Raw genomic sequence first — 14092 nt, forward strand, 5'->3', positions numbered from 1 at the left:
ATATATATATATATATATATATATATATATATATTTCTTGATGTTTCTGCTTTGTGTCACCAAACCATTAACCCGTTCTTGAAAATTTTTAGTATAAACGAAATTAATAGGATATTCGGCTGTTTCAGTGGCTTTGGCGGAGGTATGCTCTCTACTCAGACGATCTTATTCACTTTTTAAGTGGTAAAAGGTTTATATTACACTTTTTGATTAGATGGAATTCTCTATCTTACACGTTTCTTCTTATGTCTTTTTATCTTTTACATTCGCCTTGGTATTTTAAAAATTATATACGTAAATTGATTGTTTAGTGTTGTGCTGGCCGATATGGTAACGTCCCTGACTGGTGAACGCCAGACTTGGGTTTGAGTCCCGCGGAAACTCCTTAGTTCCTATGGTCGCTGCAACCTCACCATCCTTGTGAGCTAAGGATGGGGGGTTTGGGGGAACCTATAGGTCTATCTGCTGAATCATCAGCATCCATTGCCTGGCCCCCCTTGGTCCTAGCTTGGGTGGAGAGGGGCTTGGTCGCTGATCTTATGTATATATGGTCAGTCTCTAGGGCATTGTCCTGCTTGATAGGGCAAAGCACTATCCCTTGCCTCTGCCATTCATGAGCGGCCTTTAAACCTGGAGTCGCAACAACTTTGGTTAATTTCTTCTGGGCTATACAGTGGTAACGTGCTCGCCTAGCATTCACAATGCGGCAGATCGATCCCAGCATTAAGCTGTTTATTGGGGAGGCCACTGCTGTCCTTGGGCACCACGGTGTGGGATTGGGGCCGCTTGCCCGGCTGACGTTCTGGTGAGCATCTATTCTAATGAAACTGAAACCAGAAATCTTTAACTTTAACGATGTCAAGTCTATTAATGTTTATTTCTACATAAGAGAAAAAAATCATCTGCTAAGAATTAAAGGTTTAAAGGCCACTCATGAATGGCAGATGCAAGGGACAGTGACATTGCCCTAGCAAGCGGGACAATGCCCTAGAGACTGACCATATATACATATGATCAGCGCCCAAGCCCCCTTTCCACCCAAGCTAGGACCAAGGAGGGCCAGGCAATGGCTGCTGATGACTCAGCAGATGGATCTATAGGCTCCCCCAAACTCAGCATCCTTAGCTCACATGGATGGTGAGGTTGCAGCGACCAAAGGACCAAGCAAGGACGCTAACACCAGGCCACCACAACCCATAAATGCAGGCCATAAATGCAGGCCATAAATGCCATAACGGGAGAATACATTCGTTTTATGGTAATTGGCGCTATTTAAATTAAAGCGTTAGACGGGCTGTTAATGCCAAAAAAAAAAGCAATAAATTTTTACAGCATCAATGCTTTGAGATTTGCAACTATTGTTAACAGGTACATTGTGTCTGACAAAAGCTCTCTCGAGTCGTCTATTGTTAAACCAGTCGGTATTTTCTTTTCTTTTTCTTTTTTTCTTTTGGTATTATGCACCATTGTCTTCTAACTGGCTTATATTCCAATATTATTATTCTTATTCTCTCGTTATTCCTTTTTCTTATTAGCATAATGCTTCTAACATGCTTATATTCCAATATTATTATTCTTATTTTCTTGTTATTCCTTTTTCTTATTAGCATAATGCTTCTAACATGCTTATATTCCAATATTATTATTCTTATTCTCTTGTTATTCCTTTTTCTTATTAGCATAATGCTTCTAACATGCTTATATTCCAATATTATTATTCTTATTCTCTTGTTATTCCTTTTTCTTATTAGCATAATGCTTCTAACATGCTTATATTCCAATATTATTATTCTTATTCTCTTGTTATTCCTTTTTCTTATTAGCATAATGCTTCTAACTTGCTTATTCCAATATTATTATTCTTATTCTTATTTTCTTGTTATTCCTTTTTCTTATTAGCATAATGCTTCTAACTTGCTTATTCCAATATTATTATTCTTATTCTCTTGTTATTCCTTTTTCTTATTAGCATAATGCTTCTAACATGCTTATTCCAATATTATTATTCTTATTCTCTTGTTATTCCTTTTTCTTATTAGCATAATGCTTCTAACATGCTTATATTCCAATATTATTATTCTTATTCTCTTGTTATTCCTTTTTCTTATTAGCATAATGCTTCTAACTTGCTTATTCCAATATTATTATTCTTATTCTCTTGTTATTCCTTTTTCTTATTAGCATAATGCTTCTAACATGCTTATATTCCAATATTATTATTCTTATTCTCTTGTTATTCCTTTTTCTTATTAGCATAATGCTTCTAACTTGCTTATTCCAATATTATTATTCTTATTCTCTTGTTATTCCTTTTTCTTATTAGCATAATGCTTCTAACATGCTTATATTCCAATATTATTATTCTTATTCTCTTGTTATTCCTTTTTCTTATTAGCATAATGCTTCTAACTTGCTTATTCCAATATTATTATTCTTATTCTCTTGTTATTCCTTTTTCTTATTAGCATAATGCTTCTAACATGCTTATATTCCAATATTATTATTCTTATTCTCTTGTTATTCCTTTTTCTTATTAGCATAATGCTTCTAACATGCTTATATTCCAATATTATTATTCTTATTCTCTTGTTATTCCTTTTTCTTATTAGCATAATGCTTCTAACATGCTTATATTCCAATATTATTATTCTTATTCTCTTGTTATTCCTTTTTCTTATTAGCATAATGCTTCTAACATGCTTATATTCCAATATTATTATTCTTATTCTCTTGTTATTCCTTTTTCTTATTAGCATAATGCTTCTAACATGCTTATATTCCAATATTATTATTCTTATTCTCTTGTTATTCCTTTTTCTTATTAGCATAATGCTTCTAACATGCTTATATTCCAATATTATTATTCTTATTCTCTTGTTATTCCTTTTTCTTATTAGCATAATGCTTCTAACTTGCTTATTCCAATATTATTATTCTTATTCTCTTGTTATTCCTTTTTCTTATTAGCATAATGCTTCTAACTTGCTTATTCCAATATTATTATTCTTATTCTCTTGTTATTCCTTTTTCTTATTAGCATAATGCTTCTAACATGCTTATTCCAATATTATTATTCTTATTCTCTTGTTATTCCTTTTTCTTATTAGCATAATGCTTCTAACTTGCTTATTCCAATATTATTATTCTTATTCTCTTGTTATTCCTTTTTCTTATTAGCATAATGCTTCTAACATGCTTATATTCCAATATTATTATTCTTATTCTCTTGTTATTCCTTTTTCTTATTAGCATAATGCTTCTAACTTGCTTATATTCCAATATTATTATTCTTATTCTCTTGTTATTCCTTTTTCTTATTAGCATAATGCTTCTAACATGCTTATATTCCAATATTATTATTCTTATTCTCTTGTTATTCCTTTTTCTTATTAGCATAATGCTTCTAACATGCTTATATTCCAATATTATTATTCTTATTCTCTTGTTATTCCTTTTTCTTATTAGCATAATGCTTCTAACTTGCTTATTCCAATATTATTATTCTTATTCTCTTGTTATTCCTTTTTCTTATTAGCATAATGCTTCTAACATGCTTATATTCCAATATTATTATTCTTATTCTCTTGTTATTCCTTTTTCTTATTAGCATAATGCTTCTAACATGCTTATATTCCAATATTATTATTCTTATTCTCTTGTTATTCCTTTTTCTTATTAGCATAATGCTTCTAACTTGCTTATTCCAATATTATTATTCTTATTCTCTTGTTATTCCTTTTTCTTATTAGCATAATGCTTCTAACATGCTTATATTCCAATATTATTATTCTTATTCTCTTGTTATTCCTTTTTCTTATTAGCATAATGCTTCTAACATGCTTATATTCCAATATTATTATTCTTATTCTCTTGTTATTCCTTTTTCTTATTAGCATAATGCTTCTAACTTGCTTATTCCAATATTATTATTCTTATTCTCTTGTTATTCCTTTTTCTTATTAGCATAATGCTTCTAACATGCTTATATTCCAATATTATTATTCTTATTCTCTTGTTATTCCTTTTTCTTATTAGCATAATGCTTCTAACTTGCTTATTCCAATATTATTATTCTTATTCTCTTGTTATTCCTTTTTCTTATTAGCATAATGCTTCTAACTTGCTTATTCCAATATTATTATTCTTATTCTCTTGTTATTCCTTTTTCTTATTAGCATAATGCTTCTAACTTGCTTATTCCAATATTATTATTCTTATTCTCTCGTTATTCCTTTTTCTTATTAGCATAATGCTTCTAACTTGCTTATTCCAATATTATTATTCTTATTCTCTTGTTATTCCTTTTTCTTATTAGCATAATGCTTCTAACATGCTTATTCCAATATTATTATTCTTATTCTCTTGTTATTCCTTTTTCTTATTAGCATAATGCTTCTAACTTGCTTATTCCAATATTATTATTCTTATTCTCTTGTTATTCGTTTTTCTTATTAGCATAATGCTTCTAACATGCTTATATTCCAATATTATTATTCTTATTCTCTTGTTATTCCTTTTTCTTATTAGCATAATGCTTCTAACTTGCTTATTCCAATATTATTATTCTTATTCTCTTGTTATTCCTTTTTCTTATTAGCATAATGCTTCTAACATGCTTATATTCCAATATTATTATTCTTATTCTCTTGTTATTCCTTTTTCTTATTAGCATAATGCTTCTAACTTGCTTATTCCAATATTATTATTCTTATTCTCTTGTTATTCGTTTTTCTTATTAGCATAATGCTTCTAACATGCTTATATTCCAATATTATTATTCTTATTCTCTTGTTATTCCTTTTTCTTATTAGCATAATGCTTCTAACATGCTTATATTCCAATATTATTATTCTTATTCTCTTGTTATTCCTTTTTCTTATTAGCATAATGCTTCTAACATGCTTATATTCCAATATTATTATTCTTATTCTCTCGTTATTCCTTTTTCTTATTAGCATAATGCTTCTAACATGCTTATATTCCAATATTATTATTCTTATTCTCTTGTTATTCCTTTTTCTTATTAGCATAATGCTTCTAACATGCTTATATTCCAATATTATTATTCTTATTCTCTTGTTATTCGTTTTTCTTATTAGCATAATGCTTCTAACTTGCTTATTCCAATATTATTATTCTTATTCTCTTGTTATTCCTTTTTCTTATTAGCATAATGCTTCTAACTTGCTTATTCCAATATTATTATTCTTATTCTCTTGTTATTCGTTTTTCTTATTAGCATAATGCTTCTAACATGCTTATTCCAATATTATTATTCTTATTCTCTTGTTATTCCTTTTTCTTATTAGCATAATGCTTCTAACTTGCTTATTCCAATATTATTATTCTTATTCTCTTGTTATTCCTTTTTCTTATTAGCATAATGCTTCTAACATGCTTATATTCCAATATTATTATTCTTATTCTCTTGTTATTCCTTTTTCTTATTAGCATAATGCTTCTAACTTGCTTATTCCAATATTATTATTCTTATTCTCTTGTTATTCGTTTTTCTTATTAGCATAATGCTTCTAACATGCTTATATTCCAATATTATTATTCTTATTCTCTTGTTATTCCTTTTTCTTATTAGCATAATGCTTCTAACATGCTTATATTCCAATATTATTATTCTTATTCTCTCGTTATTCCTTTTTCTTATTAGCATAATGCTTCTAACATGCTTATATTCCAATATTATTATTCTTATTCTCTTGTTATTCCTTTTTCTTATTAGCATAATGCTTCTAACTTGCTTATTCCAATATTATTATTCTTATTCTCTTGTTATTCCTTTTTCTTATTAGCATAATGCTTCTAACATGCTTATATTCCAATATTATTATTCTTATTCTCTTGTTATTCCTTTTTCTTATTAGCATAATGCTTCTAACTTGCTTATTCCAATATTATTATTCTTATTCTCTTGTTATTCCTTTTTCTTATTAGCATAATGCTTCTAACATGCTTATATTCCAATATTATTATTCTTATTCTCTTGTTATTCCTTTTTCTTATTAGCATAATGCTTCTAACTTGCTTATTCCAATATTATTATTCTTATTCTCTTGTTATTCCTTTTTCTTATTAGCATAATGCTTCTAACATGCTTATATTCCAATATTATTATTCTTATTCTCTCGTTATTCCTTTTTCTTATTAGCATAATGCTTCTAACTTGCTTATTCCAATATTATTATTCTTATTCTCTTGTTATTCCTTTTTCTTATTAGCATAATGCTTCTAACTTGCTTATTCCAATATTATTATTCTTATTCTCTCGTTATTCCTTTTTCTTATTAGCATAATGCTTCTAACTTGCTTATTCCAATATTATTATTCTTATTCTCTCGTTATTCCTTTTTCTTATTAGCATAATGCTTCTAACTTGCTTATTCCAATATTATTATTCTTATTCTCTTGTTATTCCTTTTTCTTATTAGCATAATGCTTCTAACATGCTTATATTCCAATATTATTATTCTTATTCTCTCGTTATTCCTTTTTCTTATTAGCATAATGCTTCTAACATGCTTATATTCCAATATTATTATTCTTATTCTCTTGTTATTCCTTTTTCTTATTAGCATAATGCTTCTAACTTGCTTATTCCAATATTATTATTCTTATTCTCTCGTTATTCCTTTTTCTTATTAGCATAATGCTTCTAACTTGCTTATTCCAATATTATTATTCTTATTCTCTCGTTATTCCTTTTTCTTATTAGCATAATGCTTCTAACATGCTTATATTCCAATATTATTATTCTTATTCTCTTGTTATTCCTTTTTCTTATTAGCATAATGCTTCTAACTTGCTTATTCCAATATTATTATTCTTATTCTCTCGTTATTCCTTTTTCTTATTAGCATAATGCTTCTAACTTGCTTATTCCAATATTATTATTCTTATTCTCTTGTTATTCCTTTTTCTTATTAGCATAATGCTTCTAACTTGCTTATTCCAATATTATTATTCTTATTCTCTCGTTATTCCTTTTTCTTATTAGCATAATGCTTCTAACTTGCTTATTCCAATATTATTATTCTTATTCTCTTGTTATTCCTTTTTCTTATTAGCATAATGCTTCTAACATGCTTATATTCCAATATTATTATTCTTATTCTCTCGTTATTCCTTTTTCTTATTAGCATAATGCTTCTAACATGCTTATATTCCAATATTATTATTCTTATTCTCTTGTTATTCCTTTTTCTTATTAGCATAATGCTTCTAACATGCTTATATTCCAATATTATTATTCTTATTCTCTTGTTATTCCTTTTTCTTATTAGCATAATGCTTCTAACTTGCTTATTCCAATATTATTATTCTTATTCTCTCGTTATTCCTTTTTCTTATTAGCATAATGCTTCTAACTTGCTTATTCCAATATTATTATTCTTATTCTCTCGTTATTCCTTTTTCTTATTAGCATAATGCTTCTAACTTGCTTATTCCAATATTATTATTCTTATTCTCTTGTTATTCCTTTTTCTTATTAGCATAATGCTTCTAACTTGCTTATTCCAATATTATTATTCTTATTCTCTCGTTATTCCTTTTTCTTATTAGCATAATGCTTCTAACATGCTTATATTCCAATATTATTATTCTTATTCTCTTGTTATTCCTTTTTCTTATTAGCATAATGCTTCTAACTTGCTTATTCCAATATTATTATTCTTATTCTCTCGTTATTCCTTTTTCTTATTAGCATAATGCTTCTAACTTGCTTATTCCAATATTATTATTCTTATTCTCTCGTTATTCCTTTTTCTTATTAGCATAATGCTTCTAACTTGCTTATTCCAATATTATTATTCTTATTCTCTTGTTATTCCTTTTTCTTATTAGCATAATGCTTCTAACTTGCTTATTCCAATATTATTATTCTTATTCTCTTGTTATTCCTTTTTCTTATTAGCATAATGCTTCTAACATGCTTATATTCCAATATTATTATTCTTATTCTCTTGTTATTCCTTTTTCTTATTAGCATAATGCTTCTAACTTGCTTATTCCAATATTATTATTCTTATTCTCTTGTTATTCCTTTTTCTTATTAGCATAATGCTTCTAACTTGCTTATTCCAATATTATTATTCTTATTCTCTTGTTATTCCTTTTTCTTATTAGCATAATGCTTCTAACATGCTTATATTCCAATATTATTATTCTTATTCTCTTGTTATTCCTTTTTCTTATTAGCATAATGCTTCTAACTTGCTTATTCCAATATTATTATTCTTATTCTCTTGTTATTCCTTTTTCTTATTAGCATAATGCTTCTAACATGCTTATATTCCAATATTATTATTCTTATTCTCTTGTTATTCCTTTTTCTTATTAGCATAATGCTTCTAACATGCTTATATTCCAATATTATTATTCTTATTCTCTCGTTATTCCTTTTTCTTATTAGCATAATGCTTCTAACATGCTTATATTCCAATATTATTATTCTTATTCTCTTGTTATTCCTTTTTCTTATTAGCATAATGCTTCTAACTTGCTTATTCCAATATTATTATTCTTATTCTCTTGTTATTCCTTTTTCTTATTAGCATAATGCTTCTAACATGCTTATATTCCAATATTATTATTCTTATTCTCTTGTTATTCCTTTTTCTTATTAGCATAATGCTTCTAACTTGCTTATTCCAATATTATTATTCTTATTCTCTTGTTATTCCTTTTTCTTATTAGCATAATGCTTCTAACTTGCTTATTCCAATATTATTATTCTTATTCTCTTGTTATTCCTTTTTCTTATTAGCATAATGCTTCTAACATGCTTATATTCCAATATTATTATTCTTATTCTCTTGTTATTCCTTTTTCTTATTAGCATAATGCTTCTAACATGCTTATATTCCAATATTATTATTCTTATTCTCTTGTTATTCCTTTTTCTTATTAGCATAATGCTTCTAACATGCTTATATTCCAATATTATTATTCTTATTCTCTTGTTATTCCTTTTTCTTATTAGCATAATGCTTCTAACATGCTTATATTCCAATATTATTATTCTTATTCTCTTGTTATTCCTTTTTCTTATTAGCATAATGCTTCTAACTTGCTTATTCCAATATTATTATTCTTATTCTCTTGTTATTCCTTTTTCTTATTAGCATAATGCTTCTAACATGCTTATATTCCAATATTATTATTCTTATTCTCTTGTTATTCCTTTTTCTTATTAGCATAATGCTTCTAACATGCTTATATTCCAATATTATTATTCTTATTCTCTTGTTATTCCTTTTTCTTATTAGCATAATGCTTCTAACTTGCTTATTCCAATATTATTATTCTTATTCTCTTGTTATTCCTTTTTCTTATTAGCATAATGCTTCTAACATGCTTATATTCCAATATTATTATTCTTATTCTCTTGTTATTCCTTTTTCTTATTAGCATAATGCTTCTAACTTGCTTATTCCAATATTATTATTCTTATTCTCTTGTTATTCCTTTTTCTTATTAGCATAATGCTTCTAACATGCTTATATTCCAATATTATTATTCTTATTCTCTTGTTATTCCTTTTTCTTATTAGCATAATGCTTCTAACTTGCTTATTCCAATATTATTATTCTTATTCTCTTGTTATTCCTTTTTCTTATTAGCATAATGCTTCTAACATGCTTATATTCCAATATTATTATTCTTATTCTCTTGTTATTCCTTTTTCTTATTAGCATAATGCTTCTAACTTGCTTATTCCAATATTATTATTCTTATTCTCTTGTTATTCCTTTTTCTTATTAGCATAATGCTTCTAACTTGCTTATTCCAATATTATTATTCTTATTCTCTTGTTATTCCTTTTTCTTATTAGCATAATGCTTCTAACATGCTTATATTCCAATATTATTATTCTTATTCTCTTGTTATTCCTTTTTCTTATTAGCATAATGCTTCTAACTTGCTTATTCCAATATTATTATTCTTATTCTCTTGTTATTCCTTTTTCTTATTAGCATAATGCTTCTAACATGCTTATATTCCAATATTATTATTCTTATTCTCTTGTTATTCCTTTTTCTTATTAGCATAATGCTTCTAACATGCTTATATTCCAATATTATTATTCTTATTCTCTTGTTATTCCTTTTTCTTATTAGCATAATGCTTCTAACTTGCTTATTCCAATATTATTATTCTTATTCTCTTGTTATTCCTTTTTCTTATTAGCATAATGCTTCTAACATGCTTATATTCCAATATTATTATTCTTATTCTCTTGTTATTCCTTTTTCTTATTAGCATAATGCTTCTAACATGCTTATTCCAATATTATTATTCTTATTCTCTTGTTATTCCTTTTTCTTATTAGCATAATGCTTCTAACATGCTTATATTCCAATATTATTATTCTTATTCTCTTGTTATTCCTTTTTCTTATTAGCATAATGCTTCTAACTTGCTTATTCCAATATTATTATTCTTATTCTCTTGTTATTCCTTTTTCTTATTAGCATAATGCTTCTAACTTGCTTATTCCAATATTATTATTCTTATTCTCTTGTTATTCCTTTTTCTTATTAGCATAATGCTTCTAACATGCTTATATTCCAATATTATTATTCTTATTCTCTTGTTATTCCTTTTTCTTATTAGCATAATGCTTCTAACATGCTTATTCCAATATTATTATTCTTATTCTCTTGTTATTCCTTTTTCTTATTAGCATAATGCTTCTAACTTGCTTATTCCAATATTATTATTCTTATTCTCTTGTTATTCCTTTTTCTTATTAGCATAATGCTTCTAACATGCTTATATTCCAATATTATTATTCTTATTCTCTTGTTATTCCTTTTTCTTATTAGCATAATGCTTCTAACATGCTTATTCCAATATTATTATTCTTATTCTCTTGTTATTCCTTTTTCTTATTAGCATAATGCTTCTAACATGCTTATATTCCAATATTATTATTCTTATTCTCTTGTTATTCCTTTTTCTTATTAGCATAATGCTTCTAACTTGCTTATTCCAATATTATTATTCTTATTCTCTTGTTATTCCTTTTTCTTATTAGCATAATGCTTCTAACATGCTTATTCCAATATTATTATTCTTATTCTCTTGTTATTCCTTTTTCTTATTAGCATAATGCTTCTAACATGCTTATATTCCAATATTATTATTCTTATTCTCTTGTTATTCCTTTTTCTTATTAGCATAATGCTTCTAACTTGCTTATTCCAATATTATTATTCTTATTCTCTTGTTATTCCTTTTTCTTATTAGCATAATGCTTCTAACTTGCTTATTCCAATATTATTATTCTTATTCTCTTGTTATTCCTTTTTCTTATTAGCATAATGCTTCTAACATGCTTATATTCCAATATTATTATTCTTATTCTCTTGTTATTCCTTTTTCTTATTAGCATAATGCTTCTAACTTGCTTATTCCAATATTATTATTCTTATTCTCTTGTTATTCCTTTTTCTTATTAGCATAATGCTTCTAACTTGCTTATTCCAATATTATTATTCTTATTCTCTTGTTATTCCTTTTTCTTATTAGCATAATGCTTCTAACATGCTTATATTCCAATATTATTATTCTTATTCTCTTGTTATTCCTTTTTCTTATTAGCATAATGCTTCTAACTTGCTTATTCCAATATTATTATTCTTATTCTCTTGTTATTCCTTTTTCTTATTAGCATAATGCTTCTAACATGCTTATTCCAATATTATTATTCTTATTCTCTTGTTATTCCTTTTTCTTATTAGCATAATGCTTCTAACATGCTTATATTCCAATATTATTATTCTTATTCTCTTGTTATTCCTTTTTCTTATTAGCATAATGCTTCTAACATGCTTATATTCCAATATTATTATTCTTATTCTCTTGTTATTCCTTTTTCTTATTAGCATAATGCTTCTAACTTGCTTATTCCAATATTATTATTCTTATTCTCTTGTTATTCCTTTTTCTTATTAGCATAATGCTTCTAACATGCTTATATTCCAATATTATTATTCTTATTCTCTTGTTATTCCTTTTTCTTATTAGCATAATGCTTCTAACATGCTTATTCCAATATTATTATTCTTATTCTCTTGTTATTCCTTTTTCTTATTAGCATAATGCTTCTAACATGCTTATTCCAATATTATTATTCTTATTCTCTTGTTATTCCTTTTTCTTATTAGCATAATGCTTCTAACTTGCTTATTCCAATATTATTATTCTTATTCTCTTGTTATTCCTTTTTCTTATTAGCATAATGCTTCTAACATGCTTATATTCCAATATTATTATTCTTATTCTCTTGTTATTCCTTTTTCTTATTAGCATAATGCTTCTAACATGCTTATTCCAATATTATTATTCTTATTCTCTTGTTATTCGTTTTTCTTATTAGCATAATGCTTCTAACATGCTTATTCCAATATTATTATTCTTATTCTCTTGTTATTCCTTTTTCTTATTAGCATAATGCTTCTAACATGCTTATATTCCAATATTATTATTCTTATTCTCTTGTTATTCCTTTTTCTTATTAGCATAATGCTTCTAACATGCTTATATTCCAATATTATTATTCTTATTCTCTTGTTATTCCTTTTTCTTATTAGCATAATGCTTCTAACATGCTTATATTCCAATATTATTATTCTTATTCTCTTGTTATTCCTTTTTCTTATTAGCATAATGCTTCTAACATGCTTATATTCCAATATTATTATTCTTATTCTCTTGTTATTCCTTTTTCTTATTAGCATAATGCTTCTAACATGCTTATATTCCAATATTATTATTCTTATTCTCTTGTTATTCGTTTTTCTTATTAGCATAATGCTTCTAACATGCTTATTCCAATATTATTATTCTTATTCTCTTGTTATTCCTTTTTCTTATTAGCATAATGCTTCTAACATGCTTATATTCCAATATTATTATTCTTATTCTCTCGTTATTCCTTTTTCTTATTAGCATAATGCTTCTAACATGCTTATATTCCAATATTATTATTCTTATTCTCTTGTTATTCCTTTTTCTTATTAGCATAATGCTTCTAACTTGCTTATTCCAATATTATTATTCTTATTCTCTTGTTATTCCTTTTTCTTATTAGCATAATGCTTCTAACATGCTTATATTCCAATATTATTATTCTTATTCTCTTGTTATTCCTTTTTCTTATTAGCATAATGCTTCTAACATGCTTATATTCCAATATTATTATTCTTATTCTCTTGTTATTCCTTTTTCTTATTAGCATAATGCTTCTAACATGCTTATATTCCAATATTATTATTCTTATTCTCTTGTTATTCCTTTTTCTTATTAGCATAATGCTTCTAACATGCTTATATTCCAATATTATTATTCTTATTCTCTTGTTATTCCTTTTTCTTATTAGCATAATGCTTCTAACTTGCTTATTCCAATATTATTATTCTTATTCTCTTGTTATTCCTTTTTCTTATTAGCATAATGCTTCTAACTTGCTTATTCCAATATTATTATTCTTATTCTCTTGTTATTCCTTTTTCTTATTAGCATAATGCTTCTAACATGCTTATATTCCAATATTATTATTCTTATTCTCTTGTTATTCCCTTTTCTTATTAGCATAATGCTTCTAACATGCTTATTCCAATATTATTATTCTTATTCTCTTGTTATTCCTTTTTCTTATTAGCATAATGCTTCTAACATGCTTATATTCCAATATTATTATTCTTATTCTCTTGTTATTCCTTTTTCTTATTAGCATAATGCTTCTAACATGCTTATTCCAATATTATTATTCTTATTCTCTTGTTATTCCTTTTTCTTATTAGCATAATGCTTCTAACTTGCTTATTCCAATATTATTATTCTTATTCTCTTGTTATTCCTTTTTCTTATTAGCATAATGCTTCTAACTTGCTTATTCCAATATTATTATTCTTATTCTCTTGTTATTCCTTTTTCTTATTAGCATAATGCTTCTAACATGCTTATATTCCAATATTATTATTCTTATTCTCTTGTTATTCCTTTTTCTTATTAGCATAATGCTTCTAACTTGCTTATTCCAATATTATTATTCTTATTCTCTTGTTATTCC

The sequence above is a fragment of the Palaemon carinicauda genome, chromosome 42, assembly GCF_036898095.1.
Source record: "Palaemon carinicauda isolate YSFRI2023 chromosome 42, ASM3689809v2, whole genome shotgun sequence".
In the NCBI taxonomy this organism is placed as follows: domain Eukaryota; kingdom Metazoa; phylum Arthropoda; class Malacostraca; order Decapoda; family Palaemonidae; genus Palaemon; species Palaemon carinicauda.